Raw genomic sequence first — 25111 nt, 5'->3', positions numbered from 1 at the left:
TTAAAAGGCAGACACTTTGAGACCCATTTTTTTTCCTGCATTTTGCTTGTACTTAATTGCCTAAGTAATAGATTTTGAGTGGAGAAAGGAACGTTCCTAATGTTGCGTTCCCCACACTGCAACTGCTGGCTTCTGAAGATCAGTTGAGTAGGAAAATGCAGCTGAGAGGATTACATTCCAGTTCCAGCCCAGATCTTTGCTAATAATAGTTTGTTCTTTTCTTCACCATAAGCAAATACAAAGTTCAATCTCCTTATCTAATTTTTGCCTTTGAAAACATATGCCTGAACACTTTCTATAAGCCTCACTTTATGGACTGTATTTTTTAGAACAGACTGTTAACAGCACCTATGTGGGGTTCTCCCACTGGGTTTCCAACACCTCAAAGTAAGGTAAGTTTTCAGTTTCCAGACCTCCTCAGGTTTTATGCTGCTTGCATCAAGGGGTACATTCACTATAGCAGCTGTTCCATCCGTATTTAATGGATTTTGAGCTTCTAAAATAGCTACCTGTAAAAACTGAAGAAACCATAAGGTACAACAGTCAAAGGACTATTAATTTCAACAGCTTGAAATATAAAAATGCTTATCTTGGAAAAAAAAAACCAAAAAAAAAAACCACCCTCTTATGCTGTATGGAACAGAAGTAGAGCTGAACAAGAACTTTTCTTGAAAGATTTTTCTTGGGAATGCACTGATTTCATGAAATATTTTTCTACTGAGACATAACCTTTAAGGAAAGTTAGCAATTTCAATAAAAACTTTCACTGACAAGTATTTCTCAGCTCCAAACTAAACCTTCAGTCCAAACCCAGATAAAATAGTCATCCATGCCCATTGAGAGTACAGGCTGGCTTTCTGCTATTTAAGTAGACCAGAAAAGCAAGAGGTACATTTTACTCCCAGAGTGATTGGGGCTCTGACTGAATAATGCTTCAGAACTGATTTCTTTATCAGGATATGTTCTTACTTCACAGGTTTAATAGCTCTGCCTTCTGGCTTGCAGCAAACTGCATGAGGTTTGTTCTGTGCTCCCTAGGAAGTTTGCTTCTTTAGCACCTGGGAAGTTCGGCTGGGTCCGATCCCTGCTTGCCTTTGCAGCTTTTTCTGTGCATGAGCTGCAGATTCTCAGAAGGTTGCTGCAAGTCTCTTCTGTCCTGAATCTCAGTGCACATGGAAATCTTCCCTTTAGGTCAGCAACCTAAAACTTCTCCAAATGCAGCACAACATTTACTGGAAGGAAAAGAGAAATGCATGATTCTAGGTGATCTTCAGCCCTAGAACACACAAGTACTGCTGTGAGACCTGGTAGCAAAGCACAGGAAATTAAATCTGGCAGCTTATCCTCTGCAGAGCCTATGAAGCACCTACTGGAGACGCACTCACAGAAAAATACAAAAGATAAAAATACTAAGATATGGTAAGTCAGCTTTACATCAGCGGATTTAGACTACCACTGGATACAGTTCTCCTAATTAGAGAACCGCAGAATTTGTCATTTGCTGCAGGCATTCTTCACCTCAGCATTTTGCCCACGCTTTTTTATTCCGTTCAGTTACCATTTTATGGCAGGCCCTTAGCAATACAAGTGTTCACACTCCAAAACTGTATCTATGGCCAGTGCTGCAGGACTTTGTTTGAGTAGGCTTTGGTAGGGCATTTCCTCTCAAGCCAATGCTATTTACTTCAAATCATTTCCTATCAGAATCTGAGAGTCCTTTTTTACAACATTTACTGAAGTCATTTTCCACAGTACTGCAAGAAGCTTGGTTATGAACAGTGCAGTTCATTCAAGCTGGTGCTTGAGTGAGCTGAGGCTCCTAAAACCTGACTGAAATGAGGTTTTTGTCTGATTTCAGTAGGGTCACCAGGTTTTTAATTATGTTCTTTCAGTGCCTTTTGGAAGATGCTCCAGACAAAGGCAGGACAATTCTGCCTATAAATTATCTGCAACTTCCTGAGGGGTCAGACCTCAGTAGATCTGCTGCAGTCCACTTAGAGCTAGAAGACATTTTTGAAAGATGTTACATTCAAGAGCTGATATTATAAGGCAGAGCACAATGTGTGCAAAAATATGCTCAACAGCTGAAAATTGAGTACAAATAGCTGTGCATTAAGTCAAATACTTCCTTATTTAATTACCACATTTACATGTAAAGGTTCCTTTTATAATATCTATATTTTCAGACTAAGTCCAATTCTTAGCCCCAGCTGGGTTGTTAAAGCACATTTAAGTAAAAATTACCTGGTTCCTACACTATTTTCAAGATCACTCAATCATCTGCACATAGAGACCTTCCATAAGTCTAACACAGGGCACATTTATATTTATACTTTAAACTTATTTCCTACTTTAACATCAGTGCTAGAAATAAGCTTAAGGCTAAAAAAAATGAGTTTTAAAACCATTATTGTCCTTCATTGATGCCAGATCACATCAGTTCAAGGCATTCAATTTCCTCTGGCTTTTTTATTTAAATCAATCATTCCAAAAAGTTCATACATATTATTCTTGTAACTTTTTTTGAGTTAATAATTAAAGACACAATGACAATTACATCTAAAATAAAATGCTTAAATATTCTAAAGCCATCTGATTTCATTATGCAAATTAGATAACATGTTAATAACAACATTTGTAGCTTCAGTAATATGACTTGACTTCGTACTCAGACATCTCATTAATTATGTGGAAGGTAGAACAGTAAATTTAGGTCATAGGCAGGTAGCACACGTATGGAAGTACACCATAAGATATACCTGTGATAACAGAATTAAAATAAAGTTTTAAATGTATATGTTAGTCACTCTCCACATTTTCAGCATTTCATATTTTTAAATTGCGCATCCTGTCTCCATACGCTCTGCGGAGGCACACAGGCCCTCACAAGAAGGAGCTGCTCCCTCCTACCTGCAAGGAGACACACAGCACTCCCATCCTACTGCCAGCTTACCTCCGTGTCCTGCATTAGCTGGGACAGAACAGAAAGACTGATTTCTTGCTAAGCATGTACATTCCATACCAGAAGCATCTGTGGGCTGCCCAGGACTTGCTGATGAGACAAACCAGGCCAGAGATCCACAATCAGAAACCCCGACTAACCCACGACTACCAGACTGTTGTTAACTCAAGAGGCTGCTGGCAAGCAGCTGAATAACATCTTCAATTCCTATGCTGTTGTCCTACTTCCCTGCAATGCCACACATTTGCTCACTGTCCTACCTAGATATTACAGCACAGGCAGTGCTGTGTTCTAAAATAGAAGGATTGTGTCACTACAAAATGTAGACAAATAACCTGCTATAGTTTTATATTTCTCCACAGCAAGGGCACATAGTGCAATAATCAACAGTTAAAATGAAAGGGAGCTGACCAGTGAGTGTTGGGAAACATAAGGATAGACAAAGAGAAGAATTTCAAACTTTGAGGAAGAAATGAGATAATGCTTTCCTTCCAGAGGCAGACCACTATTAAGACCGCGGGGTTAAGGTTTGGGCACTGGCAACGCACAACCATTTCTGCTTAACTATCTCTCTCAGCTTGAATTAGGATAACTTTGTTAGGGAATGTAACAGCATATGGATCCGGTTTCCAGAAGACTTAACCAGTAATCATAGAGGACACCATTGAAAATCCTCAAAAAGAGAAGGAAAAAACACAATAAAAACACTTCAAAATATTTTTTCATTATAATGTCTCAGATAAATTTTTACCTGCAAACAAAACAAGATATTTGATGCAAGTTTTTTAAAGGCTACCTTGAAAGAAGAATGACCTTGAATAAGACAGGAAAATGTACAGTTTGTAATAAGGAAGAAGGCCCATTTGCATGTGTTTATACAAATCCAAAAAGAGGCATTCAGATCAAAGGAGCATTTGAATTTTGACTTAAATAAGCTGCAAAGACTGATACTGCGAAGTGTCAATCATTTTTGCGGCCTTGTGATAACTTTTTGGTTGAAATGAAATAATCTCTTACACTACAGAAAAGATATTTTCACTACAGATAAAAGATCAAATCTTAAAAACATGGCAGAAAGTTTGCTTCTTGACTAGACACGTGTAGCCTTTCTGAAGACAGCGCAGATGCAAATTGCCTGAATTTTATCTTTGATTTCTATTTTCAGGTAAGATTTTTGTCATATTGTGAAATACAAAAAGCAATGAAGAATTTCATGTGCTGAACCCTGCATCCAACGTAAATATAGTTAAAACTGAGAAACGAAATCAATAGCTTAGATGATCAAGTACTGTATACACTGATTCTGTAACTTCTCAGCAAGCACAAACAATTATAACTACAATTCCCACTCTATTACATATCTGTGTCCTGTTAAAGTACATGCTCTTTGTGCATGAGTACATAGAATTAAATTCCCCACAAGCTTCTACTCTTTGTGCTGTGGCTGCAACTGGTTGTAACCACGATGAATTTGTTTTATTAGTTCATTACTTTTCAGAGTTTTGTCATCATAAGAACTTCTACTCCTAAAGAAGTTGGATCCCCCACCAGGTTTATGAATTGGCCTTACAAATTTCTTGACCTTTTTGAGAAGGTGCTGAAGTAACAGCAGCTACTTGAAAGATGTGGGAACAAACTATGCCAGTGCCATAATAGTGATAACTGATCATTAGCAAATGTACTCAAACAGTGCTTGAGTGTGGCACCCTATCCAGGTGTATGGATACCCTATCCATACAGCTTCTTCTAAAGCAGGTAGAATGAGTACCCTCCCACAGCAATCCCACTAAGTGGCTGTCTGGAGCTGTCTCACAGAACCATAGGCAACAGAGAAATTTGTTATTTGCCCCATCAGACCAGGCCACTGGACAACCTGTAAGCACAACGGGCTGATGACCAGTGGACAGGTCTCTACTTAGCTGCCTTTACAGAGGCTGCTGGTCAGCAGAAATATCTGTTTTCCACAGCAGTGCAATGACAGCACTGTTAGCTTGCGGCTCTTTGAATGACAGCAGGAAATCATGCTGGACTAACAGCAGCAATGTATCACAAAGATAACCTGTCCAAAGTGGAGCTATAACATTTTTCTGAGGCCTTTGGGGATGTACAGAAGGGTGAGGCCCCAAGTCAAGCAGTAGGTACCCTTGCCCTCCCCACTGAACCACCACCTCTATAGGAGGACACAGCTACACAGATAGTGGACATATCGAACCTGGAGTCCCCCATATCAGGGGCACCTGTTTCACAAGTGGATATCAGTTTCTTCTCCAGCACAGTAAAGCTAGGAAACTGTGGGGTTCATCCCTCTCTGGGGAGTCAAAGAGACCACATCACCCATAAGAGAAGTTGAAAAGTCCACATCTCCTGTAGCATGGTTTCATTTTGGACTGAACAAAGAGTCAGGGCATGCAGCTTCAGCAAAGACCCAGAAGGTTTTACTTTGCTTAGAGCTATAAAAGCCTCCAGTTAGCCATGAAAACGATGCAATAGCTAGCAGAAGCTGATTGTTCACAGACAACAGCTGCTTCTGGGACCTTAATAACTCATTTGTTATGCTGCACCTTTTATGAGTGCAATTAAAAAGTTATGTCAACTTACAATGGAAAATGTGTTTCAATATTCAACAGCCTTATTTGTCCTCTCAAAATATTCCTGTTACTACAACAATTTTGATATTACCTCAGGAGGTTTCTGATTCACTTCCCATCTTCTTTTACACTTTGATGGAACCTAAAAGTCATAATCAGGATTAGACCACACTCTATGAAACTCCACATGTGCTAATCCTTTTTTAAAGCTAGTTATTACTCAGCCTCTGTGGGAGACAGCCCTTACCAAGCTTTTCAAGGACAAAGTAATTCCAGTACAGAATTCAGAACAGTGACATAGATATTCCTTTTTAACATTTTATGAATTGCATGTTGTATAGGATGCATAAATTCAATATGCATTCAGTCTTTATAAAGTAGTTTCTCCTTTTTTTTGCATTGATTACAGATTTGTTCTATGAACCAAGATTGAACAGGTTCAGCAAAGTCCAGTGTAAACATCTGCACCTGAATTTGCCTGTCATCAGTAGACTGGCAATTAAGGTAGCAGTAATTTATGGAGGACAGTACTTGCTCCATTTCTGAGTACGTGTAATGTGAATAAATCAAGAACTCCTTCCCAAGCGAATGAAAATACTGACACTACTGTAACTGCTGTTCAGTGTGAGCAGTGAACAGGGCAGCAGTTGTGTATGAACAAGATGCAGAATGCTGTCACACAGAGAAGCACAATAAAGAAATCAGGAGCAGTCTTCACTTTGCATTTACAAGCACAACTTGTTTACCAAGCAACATCCTAGATTTTGCTTTTCCTGAATTATCTCACTGTTAGTCACATCTTAGGGGAAAATATCAAAATGTCACACCGAGTGATACAAAGCCAACTTGAATTTTCAGTATGAGAATAAACAGCATCATCCACTAAGGAGAAAGCTGAGCAAACAAGAATCACAATCATCAAAGAGTGCAGTCAGAGCATGCCAATGAACACAGCTGTTGTGCTATGACATAAATGTTGCTCAGTGTGACCAAAATAATTGAATAAAGATATAGATCTGATAATCATAACTCAGACAGCATTAAGAGGATGTATTTCAATATATTTTTATAGCTCAATAAAAATCCTTCCTTGATACGAGTATCTTAGCTTAGCTTCTAATGCAACTCTGAATGTTCTAAGTGAATCTGGCTTTGCACTATCACAAATGTGCTTACAAATAAAAACATCTTAAGTATTGTTATAAAGACCTACTCAGTAACTTTTGGGTGTCCCAGAGAAGGTCATCTCTTGACTACACATTTTCTGTAACATTTTCCATGAGCTTGTGTAATTTCTCGGTGCGACAGATCTGCAAACAAAAATTGCTATGAAACGGAATAGGTGTCCATAAACTTCTTTGCTACCAGATGGTTTACCCATGCCTCTTGAAATTCTCCATCTTCCTTTTCTCCCTTAACCTGTATCCCAGAGCCCAAACTAACATTATTAATTTCTCCCAAAGACAAAGAAACAGGGAATGTATATTTAGCATTAAGAGGATCCAAAGATAACATACTTAAAAGCTTTGTCATTTTCAGTAGGCAGAGAAAATTGGTTTAGGCCACCTTCAGTGCTTTAAAGTTTCTGCACAAGTCACACATCTTTTAAGTCAATGGGTATTTTGCAGTTATTACTTGTGTAAGCAATATCCATTCTGCTCTATGTTGTCTGTGCTATCAAGGCATAAGAGCTTTATTTCAACAAATACTTCTCTGAGCCAGTAGAATGAACAACCAATGGGACAGAAGAGAACAATTGCAAATAAACTGTCAAATGATCAAAAGGTAATCTTCAGGTTGTTCTACCAATGGTTGGCAAATTTTACGTGGCTGGAAAGCATGACAAGATTTATAATCCTTAATTTAAGGGAATATGCATAACTGATTCATGGCATCAAGCCCTGTTGACCCTTCCCAAATCCTACTCAGCAACAAGAGTAATAATATCATGCATATGTAAATATAACAAATACGAAGAATACATGCCAGCGATATTTATTTCCATACTCTATGATCATGTTCCCAAATCAACATCTGGGATACAGAAAGAGTTGATTTCCACTGTGGTTTTGGTTTAGTACAATCCCGTTTCTCCCATCTCTTTGGACGATCTCGTGTTTCTGGTTTGGTTCCCTTGCTGCTGTGTTGCGTGTTAGTGCCGCACGTCACAAGTCTGTTAGGATTCCTTTTGATGCTTTGAAGCTTGAAGGCTCCAGCAATAGCCAAGGGAAACACTCACTAGTATCTCCCTTTTGGGAAAAAGGTCTCAGCTTCAGCAGGGAGGAATTCCTCCTGCTAACAGGTGTTCCTGATGGAGCCCAGCAAGCACACAGGTTTTCCTGACTGTGAACTGCAATCAAACCAACAGTTATGTGTTTGCTCATGTCCTTCCTTGATAAAAGCTCATTTAGACAGGCTGATTTTTTTTCCTACTGTCTTCTTTCACGTAGCTTTCACTTACACATAAAGGCATTTTTCTTCCAAACTATACAAAATAACCAAGTTTCAGAGCTCCTGGTAAGTCTGAAGTATTTGTCATAACATCAGTTCTCAGAGGGGATCTACTCATCTACTACACCTCGTGAAGGCTAGAAGCTAAAGAGAATAGTGGGAAGGATTATTATTATTCTGTGCCACATACATCTGCAGTATAGTTAGCTTTGGTAAAGGAAAGCACTGGAACAACTTACAGTATCAATCTTAAGCCACAAGTGAGGCATCACTGCCCCTTGACAGCAGGTGACATTCACCCAGCAGCAGGCTCCACAATGGCAGCACATGTGCACTCACAAGACTGCTGCGTCCAACTGCCAGCAGCTCATCCTAAGCATGGCTCAGCCCTGCACGCATCCCCAAAGCCTCTTCCGCACCCTGGTCCTGCCACATGCTGCAAGACTCCCTGCTGGGGCTGGCACTGAACATACACATTATTGTAAGAGAAAGAGCACTATTGGGAAGTTTGGTGGGTTTCAGCATTCCTCCTAGTCTCCCAGACTCTTTTGCTGTAGGGTTGTAGCTAAACCTCCTAAGAGGAAACCTGCAGTACAGGGCTGAACTCCCCCACTTACACTCCTGAGCTGCTGCTACCGTGTCTTCCTTTCTCTTTCATTCCCCCACGTTTCTGAAGCACTTCCACCCTCCCCCTTCTGGGATCCTCATCTTTCTACTCCTTCTGCACTGTCTCAAACACTAAAAACCCACAATCACCTCCTCTTCCTTTCTGCACTCCTGCCACCCCTCAGCCTCTGCTGTCATTTACAGTTGTAGAGGAGGAGATGCTCAAATGGGTCTCTAGCAGTGCCACATAAAATTTATTCACTGTAGACAGAAAAACAAACTTCTTAAAGTAGACTGTAAAAACGCCCAGGGTAAATATCATTCTTAAGATGCTAAATCATCATCAAAGCAAAACAGGTATTTTTTTGCATTGGGATCTTACTGTAAAAGTAAAGATTTAGGAAAAGAAAACGTTATAAACCCTTGCCCTGGGTGCATTACATGCTAGACTCAGAATGAAATAAATTTAAGAAAGCGCGTAAGAAAAAAACCCTCAAATGCTAGAGCTCACATGCAGGCATCATTCAGCACTGAGACATATTGTTCATATCTGTTGGTTCACTGTTCCTCCTGTCTCTTTTGCCACACCAGCAAATCAAAAGTAATCATTAACAAAGTACGGAACTTCAGAGCTAGAGAACAACACAGACATATGAAGTATGCCTGTCTTCCCAGTGAACCCTGTGTATCTACTCTATGCCTTGAACACAACTGAGAACTAACAGCATACAGGCAACACCCTCTTTACTAAACTTTTGCCAAAACAGTATGAAAAGTATCCAACCTCAGACTACTAGCAACAGAACCCTCCCAAATATACCAAAAATCAAAACAATGCTACCAAAGCTTAGCAAGTGAGTTCACACGTCTAGAAGGGACATGAGACAAAAGCATAAAAATGCCTCTTGCAAGTTACATCCAACATAAGGAATGCAGCAGTTCATCAGGCCTCTTTTCTGTCTTTCTTGCTCAAGAGGGAGCTTCACTGCACTCTGGTTATTCACCATTATTGCCCTCACCTGTCCTACATTTCTAGTGCTTAGTGCTCACAAAAACCCTATCACTTCTTGTTTGTGAACTGGCTTAAAAAAAGACAGAAGTTTTATCTTTGCAAATTATTTTTTCTGCGATTTTTACTTGGTTGAAGTCAAGCAATGCACAGGCTGTGTAACAATCACATAGACGTAGGGGGTTAAAAACTACAGTTCAGGGTAAAGGCACTGCAGGTGTGCAGTTTAATGAATTCTTAATTGAATAGTGGGTGAGCATAAAAAGGAAGTGCAGAAGGTGATTACAGGGTTCTTTCAGCAAAGGGAGCAGTGCAAGCACTGAACTCTATAATCAAGAATAAAGAAAAATGAGTTCACCTCTAATTTTCTCTGTACTGCAGCCTTTGTTATTCATGAGCAGAATGCAAGATTAGAATTTCTACTCAGGAAAGTCTTTCTACCACCAAGTTAACTGACAAGATTAGCCTTCTCAGAGATGTACTTGTTTTAGGGCTAAGACTGCAAAAAATCAGGAACTAACTTTTACCTGAAAAACATATTGCTTCCACTCCTGTTTTGCTAAACAGTCAGATTTCTTTCCTGCTTCCTCCTGGTCTCTGCTGCTGAAAAGGTTTCATAAGAGAAATATGCAGAGGAAAAAATGGGTGACTCTCCATGGAAGGAAAAAGGTAGCTGGGTTTACCATACTGCCCTATGTTCTCTTCCTCATCTCTATAAAAAAAAAACAAACAGCCCAGAACCTCTTCCCTGCTCAAGAAAGGCCATCTGCAAGACTTACAGCAGATCACTGCCTAGGTTGGTACTGCAGGAAGGCACTGACACAAGGGGACGATGGGAAGGCTTGTGAGAGTGCCAAGGAGATTTTCTGCATATTAAGGAGACTGTTTTGTATATGTTAAGCATTTCATAAGTGCTAAAAAGAATTTATAGACCGCAACTGTGGCAGTTTAGACCTCCTGACATCCACTTTGCCACCACGCATAAATGTGACAACAGATCAGACAGCCTCAAGCTTCAGTGGGGCAGAAAACAGTCATGGATAATACAGCTCAGTACCACTTTGAACAACTGCAGACTTCAGTCTCTTGATCATCAGATTATTATTGCTTTTTATAGAAGAGAGAAGCAAAATGTGGCATCATTTCAAGCAGATCTATGTTGAAATGTTACCTGAAATTTCTTTTTTATTCTTCAAATTTAATATTTCAAACTATGAAATTCACAAGCAAGCATTATTTACTTCAGCCTCCAGGGAAAAACGCATTTTTATATATGAAGACTTCCACACTATAATTTCCATTTTGTGAGAAAACTCTTATATTCACACTGCTACACCAAACTCTTATAATCATTCTGTATACTACATATACTTTTTGTCTAAGCACTTTTCAAATCATTTTACATCAGGCTTTAAGACTTTAAAGTGCTTTTGTGATTGTTGGTGGTGGTCTTTTCCCCGTAAATAATACTTCAACTGGTTCCTTTCAAAAAAGGATTCACCAAGCTGGTTGCAAAGTAACTGATATTTGTCCCAGTTTTGTGGCCTCTCTCACCAGCACTTTCTGACTCAGAGAGGTGACACAGGGAAGAAAGATGATGAGATTAATAACCACTGAGGCCCTCTGGAACCATTATCATCTTCTATTCCAATTTCCCCTATAACTTACATTACAGAATATCGCCCATTATTTCCTCCATCAGGCTCATAATGCTTAATTCAAATATCATTTCAAGAATCCAGTGCATTCATCTCCAAGATTCAGGAAATATAGCTGTTTAATGACATGAAGCCTGATCTAGAGCCCACTTATGTCAAATGGGAGTCTTTCAGCAGACTAATAGTCTTTGCTTAAGGGCCATCAGCTCCAATAAATCAGGAGGCAATTTTAGCTCTAATCAGAGAGATCTTGAGAAGTTCATGTAAACACATGCACCAAGTTCCATCAGCCATCCCAAAGAATCAGCAGCAGGGATGTTCATGCTCTCAGCACTCTCCAAGCAACTTCTCAGCAGCTTAGGCACACACACACAGAAAAACATACCCAGGATTTAGTGGCACAACACGTGTTAAGCTTGAACTGCACAGTGCTACTAAGACGGTGACACTTGCTTAGAGCCACAGAAGATCTGGGATGTGTAGATTCTGCTTCCTGCTCCAAAGCACCATAATACATCTCATATTCTCTCCTTGAGGGTAGGCATAGCACTTTGCCAAGCACTGTTACAAACTGTTTTACATTATTTTGTTGCATATGGATCACTAGTGCAAATTGCAAATTTGCCTATCACACGCAAGAAATTTCTCACTGTAGTCATCAAACCACATGTGCTACCTGGAAGCTGAAAAACTGATTTAAGAATATCAGAAATGCTTATTTCCAATGACTGAAGCTTGCCTGCTGCCAAATGACCTTGCATTTCCTAAATGCCAGGCTCCCTCTAGCTGCTATTTCTCCTCTGTCCTGTGCTACAGCATACAACTACACCAACAGCTCTCTTCCTTGCACAGATCCATAAATTCGTTTATCTACATCTAATTGTTAAACATCTGAAGGAAGGTTTTATTCTAACATTGGAGAAGAACATGGGGCAGGAGTCCTTTTCAGGCTGTCCAAGAGGTACAGACATTTGCAGTAGTGCCTTACTAGCTTCTGAAATCACTTTCATTTTGTTCGTATCGTTGCTGGGTTTTTTTTGTTGGTTCTGGTGGTGGTTTTTTTTTTCTAAATTGAAGGTCTGGTTCTCTAATCTTGCATGTATTGTCATTAGTGATTATACTGCTTGTGAAGTAAAAAATAAACTTGCTGATGTTAAAATCTATAAGCCGTGGTAGTAAATGAAAATGTGAAGCTGGTTCTCCAAACAGCAAGAAATCCTCATTCAAATCCTCGTTTACACCCAGATGAGGATTGGTTTGAACAGTACGTAGCAGTGGAAGAAAACATTGATGATTCAATAATGGCTCTTTAAGGATGTATATGCTTTATTTTTAAGCATTCTACTCCAAATGCAGCTACAAACTCAGGCAGTTCCACCCCATTTCAAACCTTGCGAATGTCAGTAGTCCTCAAACTGCACGTACACATTTCACAGGAACGGTTATTAAAATGTTTAAACCTAAGACACAACTATATATTTCAATGCAGTAATTGCTAACTTCCACCACTTTAATGGATACTTTGAAAATACACTATTCAAACTTTGTCTTTCCACCAAGGAAAAAGCATTTTTCATAGGATTGTGATAAAACTATTTTCCACAGCAGCTGCTGTACAAAGCTAAGCTTTTAGGATCATACATAGTGCAGTGCATTGCAGTAGTAACAGAAAAGTCCTTACATATTCTAGGGTAGAGCTACACTATTTTATGTATACAGTGTACGTTCTTTAAAGACATTCAGTGTGAAAAGTAAAGGAAATACTCCATAGTCTTTTACAGAAAGAAACTGAACTTAAAATCCCAAGCACATGGTCTTTGTAAGGAAGACCAACTGTTCCTCAGAAGTGAAGTTACTTTACAGGAAAGACCTATATAAATCTCAATGTTAAAAAAAAATAAAAATAAAAAAAATCATATTTGTCATAAATCATAAGCCTAACAATTTCAAACACTTTCTTCATTGGAGGAGTTTTACTACTTCTTTCTGGGCATTAAAGTAAAACTAGATGACTTTCAAGCCTTGTTTGCTGTTTATTTTACCCAGTAGTTCTACTTACAAGGCCAAGCACTAACTGAGTCAGCTCAAAGATCAATGAAATTAGTGTAATAAAACCCAACCAGCTGAAACTTATCCAAGAAAAAAATATTCATAGTGATCTTTCAAAAGGTGAAGGAAACACACAAGGGTATTCTACGCTAATTGTGCTGTCTGGTTTTCTTTTCCTTGAATCTTGTTAATTGTTTCAGCAGAAGCTCCAGCGAGTGCATTCAGATCTCCTGGAAATGCTGCCACAAATCCCTGCCCAAAAGGCCAGCAGAGAAGTTTCTAAGGTTCTGCATCCCTAAAGTTACTTTCTTAAGCAAGTCCTGCTTCTTCATTTTCTTCATTCAATCTCTGAAGCTTTATTAAACAAGACCCACATGACTAAAATGGTGCAGTCTTTAAAATATGGTCTTCTAGTTCACTGACATCAAGATTAAAATGAATATGCTCAATTTTTTTTATTTTTTTTATCTCACTTCAAATTAATAAAATGTGAACTCGAGGCTCTTGGAATTCTGATGTGGAAGTAATAAAAATAGATCTGATTTCTACAGTTTACACTGTAGCACTGTAAAACACTGGTAAAAAAAATCAAAATCATCCTGCCTTTCGTTCCAGCTAAGAAAGTACCCTCAATCCGAGTATATCCAAACCAAGACTTTGCCCTCTTTTGAAATTGCTGATGCACTATTTTGATTCCAAATTGCATAGCTGATGCTTTCTAAAAATTATGTTCTGCTGAAAATTTGTAACATTTAAGAACTACAAATGAAACACATTCTGAAGAAAAGAGAGTGAAACAAGTTGTAGCATTTAAAAGTGATAATAGCCCAAGGCTAGGGAAGGTTTTGGAACAAGGACAACTTGCTGTGAAAGTAATTACAGGTAAGTGGCCAAGCTTTCAGATGGACCACTCAGAGATTTTGGATCCAGAACCACTGAATAAACGAAATAATCTACCATAGTGTGGCCTGTTATTAGTGTTATTACACAAAAAATGAAAGAGCAGCAAAATAGGAAGTTGCACCACTTAAACATATGCCACTGCTTAACAAAAGATTGCCATAGATTTTGTTTTGGTTAAATATTGTTAAATCAAGTTTAGACTTCAGACTAAATTAGTACTATGCCCTCAAAACCAAACAAACCATTTGAATTACTGTATTTGGAAGAAGGAACCTGTAGAAACTTCAGTGTGATTATGAATCCTGATTGAAAAAAAAAAAAAAAAAAAAATCACTGGATTCAAACTTTAACATGAAATCAGCTAGATATTTGGAAAGTGAGTTACTGCCTAATGAATCCATCACAATTTTAGAATCAAATATGGATTAAACATTCTTATCATAGACTGGTGAGTGCACCTTTCTTTCAGAGAGCAGCAAAACGTAGTCAGCAGTAAATCCATCCTGTGTTGAAGGAGCATTTGAAAAATGTCTCTTGTGTACACAAATATGTCTTGTGCTGCACTTCAAAATACACGTTAACGCTTCTCTTTTCCTGGAACATATTTAGTGCTACCTAGCAGCTGTCTCAAACACAAGCACACAGATAAGAATACATATCTATACCTGCTAATACAGATCAGGAAGGACTTGGATCTCTAACCAACAGAGGCCCAGAGCATACTATGGGGCAGGCAAGGGCTACTGATCTGCACCTTCCCAGTACTCCAGGAGCTATCTCTGTTTACCAGGCAATGGGCACCGGCTGCTGCTCCAGCTCCACACACCCACCAGGATCTTGTTCCTAATATCCAACCCAAATCTCCCTCAGCACAATTTAAGGCCATCTCCTCCCATCCTATTACTGTTACCTGGGAAAATAGGCCAACACCCACCTCACCACACCCTCCATTCAGGTAGCTGTAGAGAGATGGATAAGGTCTCCCCTGAGACTCCTCCACACTGAACAATCCCAGCTCCCTCAGCCACTCCTCATAAGACTTGTCCTCCAGACCCCTCACAGCTTTGTTACCCTTCTATGGACACACTCCAGGGCCTCAATGTCTTTCTCGTAGTGAGGGGCCAAAAACTGAACACAGTACTCGAGGTGCAGCCTCACCAGAGATGAGTACAGAGGGATGATCACCTTCCTGTGCCTGCTGGCTATGCTATTTCTGATACAAGCTGGGGTACTATTGGCCTTCTTGGCCGCCTGAACACCCTGCTTTCTCACATTTAGCTGAGCATCAACCAGCACCCCCAGGTTCATTTCTTCCACACAGTCTTCCAGCCACTCTGCCCCAAGCCTGTAGCACAGCCTGTAGTTGTTGTGACCGAAGTGCAGGACCCAGCACTTGGTCTTGTTGAACTTAAAGTAGCAATACCAACCACTCTGAATCCATCCATTAGAAGAATCACAGAATCACAGAATCACAGAACTGTAGGGGTTGGAAGGGACCTCCAGAGATCATCGAGTCCAACCCCCCTGCCAAAGCAGGTTCCCTACACCAGATTGCACAGGTAGGCATCCAGGCAGGTCTTGAACATCTCCAGAGAAGGAGACTCCACCACCTCCCTGGGCAGCCTGTTCCAGTGAAATGAAGAAACACCCACAAAATCAATCCTATTGTTAATACATACAAGAGCAACCTCTACCAAACAAACAAACAAACCACATACTTATATTTAGGAGAGGAGCTGTAAATCACATAATTCTAACAAGATGAAATTTTCAAAAATAGGCATTTTTAAAATTAATCTAGATGTACCTTACGTAAAAAAATAAAAATCATAAGCCATTTAGGACATCTCTTATTCACTTTTGCTTTCTCTCAGTCAGATGATGTCTTGATGACAAGAAAAAAATCTACAGGATACATCAGGTTTTAAATAGCTTCTTCTCAATTTTGTCCTGGAATATTTTATTACATTACCTCCCACCTTGCACTTATTTGTGCCCTTCCCATTAGGTAATATCCTCGAAGTTTCTACATGGATAGAAACCCAAAAATATATAAAGAAACCCACTTTTACATGCAATTTAAAGTTCATATTAGTAAAGCTATATCATATACTCTGGTACTGGAAAATACACAATTAACTGAAATAAAAACAACTTTGTGTCTAACTGTGTATAAGCATGTCTAATAGAGAGATCTACAGAGACAAATTTCTGTCCGTCCATCCTTACACTGGACTATGTGATGGTCATATAGAAAAGATGTTTCTTAAAGTAAGCATGAAATTTGTTCTTTAACATGTCTGAATTAGGGGAAGCCTTGAAAAACACTGCGTACCATACTGATTCTCAGGGATATTGAGAAGAGCTGACCTGTAGGAGTACTACCATTGAACTAGCCACTGCAAAAATAACTGCCATTGCCCACATTTCCATGACATTCAACTGGTAAATATATTCATTTTAAATTAAATTTTGAAAGTGCTGTTTTTGTCTATTGACTCTAGTTTTTAAAAAGGCCACTTTACATCTAATTTTGTGCAGTAACAAAAAAACTTTCTCTTTTATTAAGACATGTTAATGGATTTCAGCCTTAGACAGTGCTGTCACTTAAAATCTCATATCACTTGGGTAGATATCTACTTTTTCACTATCATATCCACAAGAGAAAAATTGGCAAAACTGACAAAAAATTTTAGAATGATAAAGGTTGCCAGGGTAACAAATTATGCACAGGTAAAAGGGTAAAATATTATTATGTAAATGGCAAAATAAAAGAAGGTAATTTACAACTGATGCAGAAAATTGCTGGCACATTAAGCACATCCCATAAATCAGTTAGTTAACAACCTAATTTATAACTTCCTGAAAAACACCAAATATAAAATAGAGACCTAGAAAGGAATTTAAGTGCCCTGCATCTTTTATTTCAGTAATGCACCTACCGAGGGCAACATTAATAGACCAGTAGCACGTTAAATAATTGATGCCATATTATTACCTTCCTCCCCACCGCACTAATGAGCAATTACTTCTTGTGATGACTGACTCTTTCCAACAGGGAAAATTGTCAAGCTTTTGCAGAAGAGAAATGGCAACAGCTCTCAGATTTGAAACTACCAACCAGAACACCCATTTGTTCTCACACACACCAGCAGTGGCTGCGTGGGCCATGATGAGAGAGGCACTTATGTGTGTTCGTAGGAATTCACTAGGAAGCACAATAGGAACTGAGATCTGCCTTCAACCCAGAGAAAAACATGCAAATTTGAGAATGTTTTTGGAAAAGCTGTGCACAAGAAGCCATGTACCTTCTTCACTCTCACCTTTTTTATTTTCCTAATAATAATGAGCTACTTTGGGAATTAAAACTCCAACAATTGCATAGCTCTGAAGAAGCGATCAAGGTCACAGTGGTTTACAGGCCCTTAACTCTCTCAGTTACTTCAGCAGAACATAAAAACTTCTAAACACTAAACTTCTCTATAAGTCCTATTGACTCAGGCACAGATCTAAATGATTTTCTGTATCAAGAGGAAAGCAAGTGGGAGAAGCAAAGGATGAATGCATAAGATAGGCAGATGGTGTGACATTCTTCAACAGAGGAAGAGTACAGCTACTAAATGAGAAAGCAACCACAGGAACACATAGCACCTGCCAAAGAGACAACACGGTGGCAAGAAGGGTAGACTTTTAATTTTCAAGAAAATAAGTGATCTCTGTGTGGCAAAGTAATAATACCTAACTAGAAGATAGATAGAGTACAGTGGTAGCTTACTTAGGCAAAACCTACCAGCACCTTGCAGCAGATAGGGACTTTGATAAGCACTAGTGTGGCTAGCCTAGTGATGTTGCAACATTTGCTTCAAGGACAGAAGCAGCAGCTGTACAAGTTCGTATTAAGAAACAGGCATCACTTCAGAAACAGTCCTGGCAGAAAGGAATAATAAGTAACTGCAAGGTCATCTAATTTGTGACATTAACTCATTAAGCTGATTATGTGTCCATCTGCTCTGCTTTGCAAACTGGCATTCTGTGTCCATCAGCAATCATAAAGCTGGATATATTATGACATAGGCTAGGAAATACATGTACAAACAGTCATGAGCACAGACCTGAGAGCACTGCAGTAAGTCAGCTACATAAATGCTAATTAATGACTTTAAATCATACAGTCTGCCTACTGGAAGTAAGCACCTTTATAGCAAGTGGACTATAAGGCAAGATTACATTAAGAAAAATGATTTTTCACTGTAATATGCACAATAGCAAAGCAACTTTTATCTAGCGGAACAGAGATGGCTAACAAGGAGAGAACTGGGAGCAGTAACAGTCACCACAACCACCCTATTTTCACTGGAACAGGCTGCCAAGGAAGATCGTGGAGTCTCCTTCTCTGGAGATGTTCAAGACCTGCCTGGATGCCTACCTGTGCGACCTGGTGTAGGGAACCTGCTTTGGCAGGGGGGTTGGACTTGATGATCTCTGGAGGTCCCTTCCAACCCCTACAATTCTGTGATTTTGTGATTCTATTTTCTTTCTACTTGCCCAGTGGATTTCCCTAAGCTGTTCTCTAAAGGGACACCAGGCATTTGGTTCTGTTTCTCCTTCCTTCACCAGATGCTCATACCAAACATGCTCACACTCTGCTCTAAATAGGATTTTCTCAGCTGCTCTCTCTCCCTAAACCATGCTACACTGAGCTCATTTCACCTCTGTTTAGACACACACACAAACATCTGCACTGTGCCAGCATCAGATCAGCAAGCCAAATCCATTCCTGATTTCATTACAGAACGAATATGATGCAGACATTTAAGACCAGATTAAATACAAAGTTATGTAACTAGAACTCTTCTGGCGTTCCGAGAAAAGACATCTTCCCAAATGCTGTTTTTATGATTTGTATGTTATGATAGCTAATGGATCGATTATTCAGAGCAAGCTCTTGCACGGTAACGTATTTTTGTTAGCTACATATTCATGCCAAGGAAGGTGAAAATAGTATAGTCCTAATGGATACGTTTCCATTCATGCATTCTACATTTTTCTCATTCTGCCCTAAGGCCATCATTATATATGGTAAGGAAGGAAATTAAAATGATTCCTGTTGCCACTCTTCTTTATTAGTCTTTAGTGATTTTTAATTTTCATGTTTTAATCCATCCTCTCATGGAAAAGATAAAGCAGTAATATTTGAATGGCCTTTTGTCTTTTTTTTTCAGCCATACCTTAATAAAACAAAGTTTTCAAAAACCATGTAGGAACTTTGTTTCTGGGACATGCCTCCCTGTTCTAACAGCATTTGAAGAAGCAACTAAGGACTTGAACCTGCACTCATCACCAGCATATGGAGTGACTCAACAGAGCACATATGCCTAGGTTTCTCTTTAAGCATACAGTTAAGTTGATCCTTGTTCAACAAAGGATTTAAGCAAGAGCTGTTTCCTGTTAACATTGCTCAATGTCACAAGTAATCCTTTTTTTTTTCTTTTTTTTTTCTTCTTCTTTTTTTTTTTTTTTTTGAAATTAAGAGACAGATAAAGGTAGAAATGAGACTATTAAAGGTAGACTATATGTTGCCTATTGGTGACTTAGGGGGAGAGCCCAAGATGGAGGAGCCTTTCTTTGTAAAGAGCCAGGGGAATAGGCAGGCTATTGCACTAGGACTATTGCACTAGACTAGTGCACTAGTGCACTATAGCACTAGGTTGGAAGCCCAACACATGCAGCTGGCTTCAGGAGGAGGAGAAGAGCATGGAAGAAAAACCCAGGCAGAATAAACCCTTCTGACCCAGACATCGCTGCCTCCTGCAGTCACTGCTGAGCACCTGAAGCAAACCTCCAACTCAGTCTATCTATACATCTGCTGTCACAGTTCTTACAGTCAAACACCTGTTAATAACCCAACCCTACATACCTAAGCACAACACTGCCATCCATTCATACACAAATCTTTGGGGTCAGGACAAGCATTTTCTTATTTCAGATCCACACTGAAAGCAAAACAACTGAAAAAATATAACACTGCCCAACATCTCAGCTTAGAAGCTTGGGTACTTCTGAATGTTTTACAAGCCTTGAGTATTCATGGCCCTGAAATCTTTCTAAGTAATTCCAGCATTTCCCATGCACACTGCTTCCTAATAACACTTGGCAGAATACAATTTTCCAGTCTTTGGATTTTTTTATTTTTAATTTTGGTATTTCAAATACTTAGCATTAGAGCATCAAGGCATAATTTTGCAAAGATCCTCTTCCAGACACAAATGAACAAAGTATCCCTTGCCTGGAGCCAGAAGCCATGAAGTGTGAGCACGGGGCCTTTGGAGGCCAGATCTGAGTGGGCAGGGGAAGGACAAGTCAGCAACATGTCAGCTTCCAACTTCAAAGCAGGAAGTACCGACATAACAGCAGCAGCTCTCCACAGGCAGATTAACTGCCTCTAGCAGAGCACTGTCAGGACATTAGCAAAAATTTAGATGTTCTGATTCATCCATCTTTCCCACTGGAACTGTTCCATGTATAAACACCCACGTGTTTGTTTATACCCTTATCTGCAGAGAAAGAGAGAAATAGCCAGGGGATTGTGTCTGTTTTCTGAAACAGAGGCAAGCAGATTCAAGTCCTCACTCTGAGAAACAGCAGGATATTTGTCCAGCAACCACTCTGCAAAATGGTTGTTCCACTACTGTGAAGGGTCACTTTCTTTGAACAGAAAAGCTATGGAAGCCTTCAAGTTCAATTAACTAGCTTTCATTTCAGTTAATTTATCTTGAATTTAAAAAAAAAAAAAAAAACAACAACAAAACCAAACAAACAACATTCTGACCCAGTTATTTCACACATAAAAGAAGCCTTTGTAGCAGGTGAAATATTCCTAGGAGGTGGTTAATGAGAAATACACATCAGAGATTAACTGAAAAGATTCTTTGATGTTGGTTGGCTTACCTGTTCTGACACTAAAGAAGATCACAAAGGAGAGAGTGAATGTACACTGCATCTCTACTGGGGGCCATTACAACAGGTTAACCTACAGTCTCTCAGCTGCTACACTTCAGTTCATGCTCTAGCTTTCTGAACACCACGCAGCCCCATACTAGGACACTACAGCCCAAGGAAACAGATTCCCCCAGCACTGCCCACAAAAGACCAATCTTCATCTGATGGTGAGGGGCTTTGATTTCAGCAGGTTTACTTCAGCATGAACACCATCAGGTCACACAGCTCTAAAGATAACCTAAACAACATTTACAGCTGAGATGGAAAAAAATACATTAAAATATGGTTCTTTTTTACCCAGTGCATTGAACTCAACTGAACCAAGCAGAAGAAAATACATTTCTAACAAATGTAACTTATTCAGAAGATTTGCTTTCAATAGACATTCTTTAAAAATAGTAGCAGAGGAGGGTTTTGTGTGAATGCCATTTGATGATGGTTAAGCATGAGCACTATTGAGCCAGAACATCAGTTAAGCAGAGATCTGAGAAAAACTTGACTGACACTGTGAGAGTTCTCCCTCCCATTTCAATTATTGTAGCCACAGGAAAGGAGGCACCTGTAAATTCCTGCGTCTTTGTGCACAAGACCGTAATCATAGCAGGAACCTCATCTCCATAATAAAAACTTTCTAAATCCAAAATATTAAATGGCCACAAAATTCACATGTAACATGCACGAGAGAATGAGATATGTGACTGAAAACCATTAACAAACAATAGTACACTCTATTCATTATTACATATTCACTGCATACTGTTATAAAAAAACTCTAAAACACAGCTTCATGTTACTTTATCAGAATAACTATTTTTCATATGAAAAAGCATCAGAAAGGCTGAAAGGATTTTCTTGTTACTGGCTTAAAAGTGATTTTCATGCTTGAGTACATTATATTGTTTAATAAGCAAACAAATGCACTTTACTGAGTGAATATCTAATTCCCTGTGTGTCAGCAAGTAAAAATGAAGGAAGCTGTCAAGCACCCAGGAGACCTGCTAGTCCTGCCACAGTCAGAGTTCTTGAATATTCCCTGTAAATCACCAACGTTTGTGCCATGTCTTGTGCCACTCTGCAAAATGAGGGAAATCTGTGCGTCGTACTTGTTTGTACTTGAACTTGGCTTAAATTTAGTTCACTGTGGAGAGTTTGTGCTTGCCTAAAATATGAGCAGAATTTGTTTGAACATTATTAACACTCGCAAGAGAGGTGGGATTTAAATTTGTGAATAACAACAGAAGAGCAGGGCTGAGAGGAAGGCAAGGAGGATGAAAGGAAGAACTGGAAAAAGAAAAGAAATGGTAACAACTACAAGACCCTTGCCAAAACTCAGTTTAGGAGCAGCACACAGAACTATCCCTTTATCGATGTATTGGGGCATCTCAGACTGTGCTGTCTAATGAATGCTTGCAAAATGTGCTTTTTGTCTTTTCAATTAAACGGGAACATGCGCTGATCTGTTTTCCAATACATTCAAATGAATGTGACACAGAGGTGCCATTCCAGTGGTGTATTATCAGTTCAAAGCAGAGAACAACAGGGACAAAACCTCTTTTTATCTCCAGGGATGCCTGCAGTTTTGCCAGCTTTCAGCACAGTTCAAACCCAATCTAGACACCATTTATCTGAAAAAGTAGGGAATGCCTATTCTGCTTTCAACATTGATCCTCCTGCTGGATTTACTTGCAGGAGTTGACTACTGCTTCTATAGATATTTGTGAACTCCAAGGGTTTGTCCAGCATAAGCCGCAGAATATTCCAAAGGGGCCTGGCAGGTGGAGGCCAAGACACTGGAAAAGAATGATGCTTTTACCTAAGAATCTCATAAGAAATAGGGGCTTAAAGAATTTCCACTCTTGGTCAGATCCACGTCTGAAATCATATCCCTGGCAGCACAAAGGTAAAGGATAAAGTGCTATCCACATTGGCTATAGATGAGATTTGTTTAAGGCTGAAAAGCCTGAAATTTTAATGCTCCTTTAATAAAAACTGGTAAGTTTTTGATGTATGTTATTCACTGTTTTAAAAGAACATAAAGGTATAAAGCGAAACACTGGGAAAGACCAATATCCAGCTTATGGAGATAACTCTGGTTTGATCCTCTTACATGGTTCATTTCTAACAAGATAGCAGAACAGTCTGCAAGACTAATTTTCATGAAATTTCACTTCAATCTTTACATAGGTTAAAATAATAAGCACCAGGTCATTTTTTTCTGTTTAAATTGTTTAATAATCCTATATAATTTAAATTCTGCTCTAAAAGTAGAAATCATAACTTCTTCCGGGTTCTCTTCACAATATTGTAGACAACTATTCAACATACATTCTGCAGAAAGTCTTCTTTTAGTGCTACTACTCTTCACCAGCTTCACTACAAAGTCATCCCAGCTTAATTTTCAGTTGTTTAACCTGAAGGCTGTTTAATTTGACCTACATGATGTTTCACTGAAGCAGAAAAGAACACTGACTGCATGGCTCATTCTGCTAGGGTGAGAAGACATGACTTTCAGCATAGAGAAATTAGAAGCTGATGAGGAAATGACAGGAAGGCAGTAGGTTAAGCAGCTCAACTGCTTCGAACCTGCATGAATGCAATGTTTAAGCTTTCCATTCCAATTGTTCTTCAAAGTTTTTCTACTTTCTCAGCAGCCATATGAATGGGGATAAACTGGGACACCTAGGTCACTTCCCCTATTTCTCTGCATAGTACCTATTGTTAAAAACTTTGCATTTTTAAAACAATTTAGCCCTGATTTATGCCACAACTACAAGCATATGGAAAGTGGGCTTGGTTTACCAAAACACTAACTACAACTCTGAGTTAAATGACTGAACTTATCATTTTGGAAGAACTCAGTGGCAAAAGTCAGACAAGGAGCAGCTTCCCTGTGCAGTATTCAGCTGGCTCAGTTACCATGTACATATCCTCCTGACCCTCCATGCTCCATACCCACCTTTCCTGTTCTGCAATAAACAAGAGAGTCAGTGAGCAGAAATCATCTGAAGGAGCCAGCTACATCAATAAGTATGAAATTTTGTTTTGGATCTGCAATTACATGATGCAAATTTTTGCTTGTAAGATTACTACAGTTGCAAAGCCAGGAAGGTCTAAGTACTGCTACACCTTTCATCTGATAATTAAGGCCATTCTACTCCTGGACCTCATCTGCACTTTGAGGTATGTGGAGCTAAGTGAAGCATACTGATGAGAGATATTAGTTAACTCACAGTACTGTCCAGGGGCAATACCTGATCCAGGCAAAGACTTACTAAAATTAGAGGATTAGAAACAGTAAAGTCAACATGTACATCATCCTAAAGCTAATTGTTTTCTTATCTGACAGACTGCCAAGGCACCAAGGAGGCTTCCCCATCGTATCAGTCCCCTGGTTCCATGGAGTCAGATATGCAGTCACGGATAACGTCTGCTTATCAGCAGAAGAATATGAAGCATGTGGGTTTCTCTGCTGCAACCTTCTTCTACAGCATAAACTTCTAAGTGAGCCCTTCCACTGTAGAGCATTTCCACAAAACTGCTGTAATAATTCTAGGATGAAATCTAAGTAACTAAAACACTGATGAGCAGATCAGTGAGCTAAGCATGAATATCACTGACCAACTTCAAAGACGTTGTGGTTCCTATTGGAAAGAAAAGAAGTTGTAGTTGATGGGGCCTGCATTCGCCAAAGACAAGTGGGTATCCAAAAAATTAAGATGATTTTTTCCTAGCTGGAAGGAAACACACTTACTTTCATTTCAAATTCTATTAAAGAATACCACATGGCCTGCAGAAAAAGAGGAAGGAGTCTCAACAATTTAACAGAACAGAAACATTTTATGAGGAAAATCAAGCCACCACATTTCCAAGACAGTACCAGTCCATT

The sequence above is a fragment of the Lagopus muta genome, chromosome 5, assembly GCF_023343835.1.
Source record: "Lagopus muta isolate bLagMut1 chromosome 5, bLagMut1 primary, whole genome shotgun sequence".
Classification (NCBI taxonomy): domain Eukaryota; kingdom Metazoa; phylum Chordata; class Aves; order Galliformes; family Phasianidae; genus Lagopus; species Lagopus muta.
Note: the sequence above shows the minus strand (reverse complement) of the source record.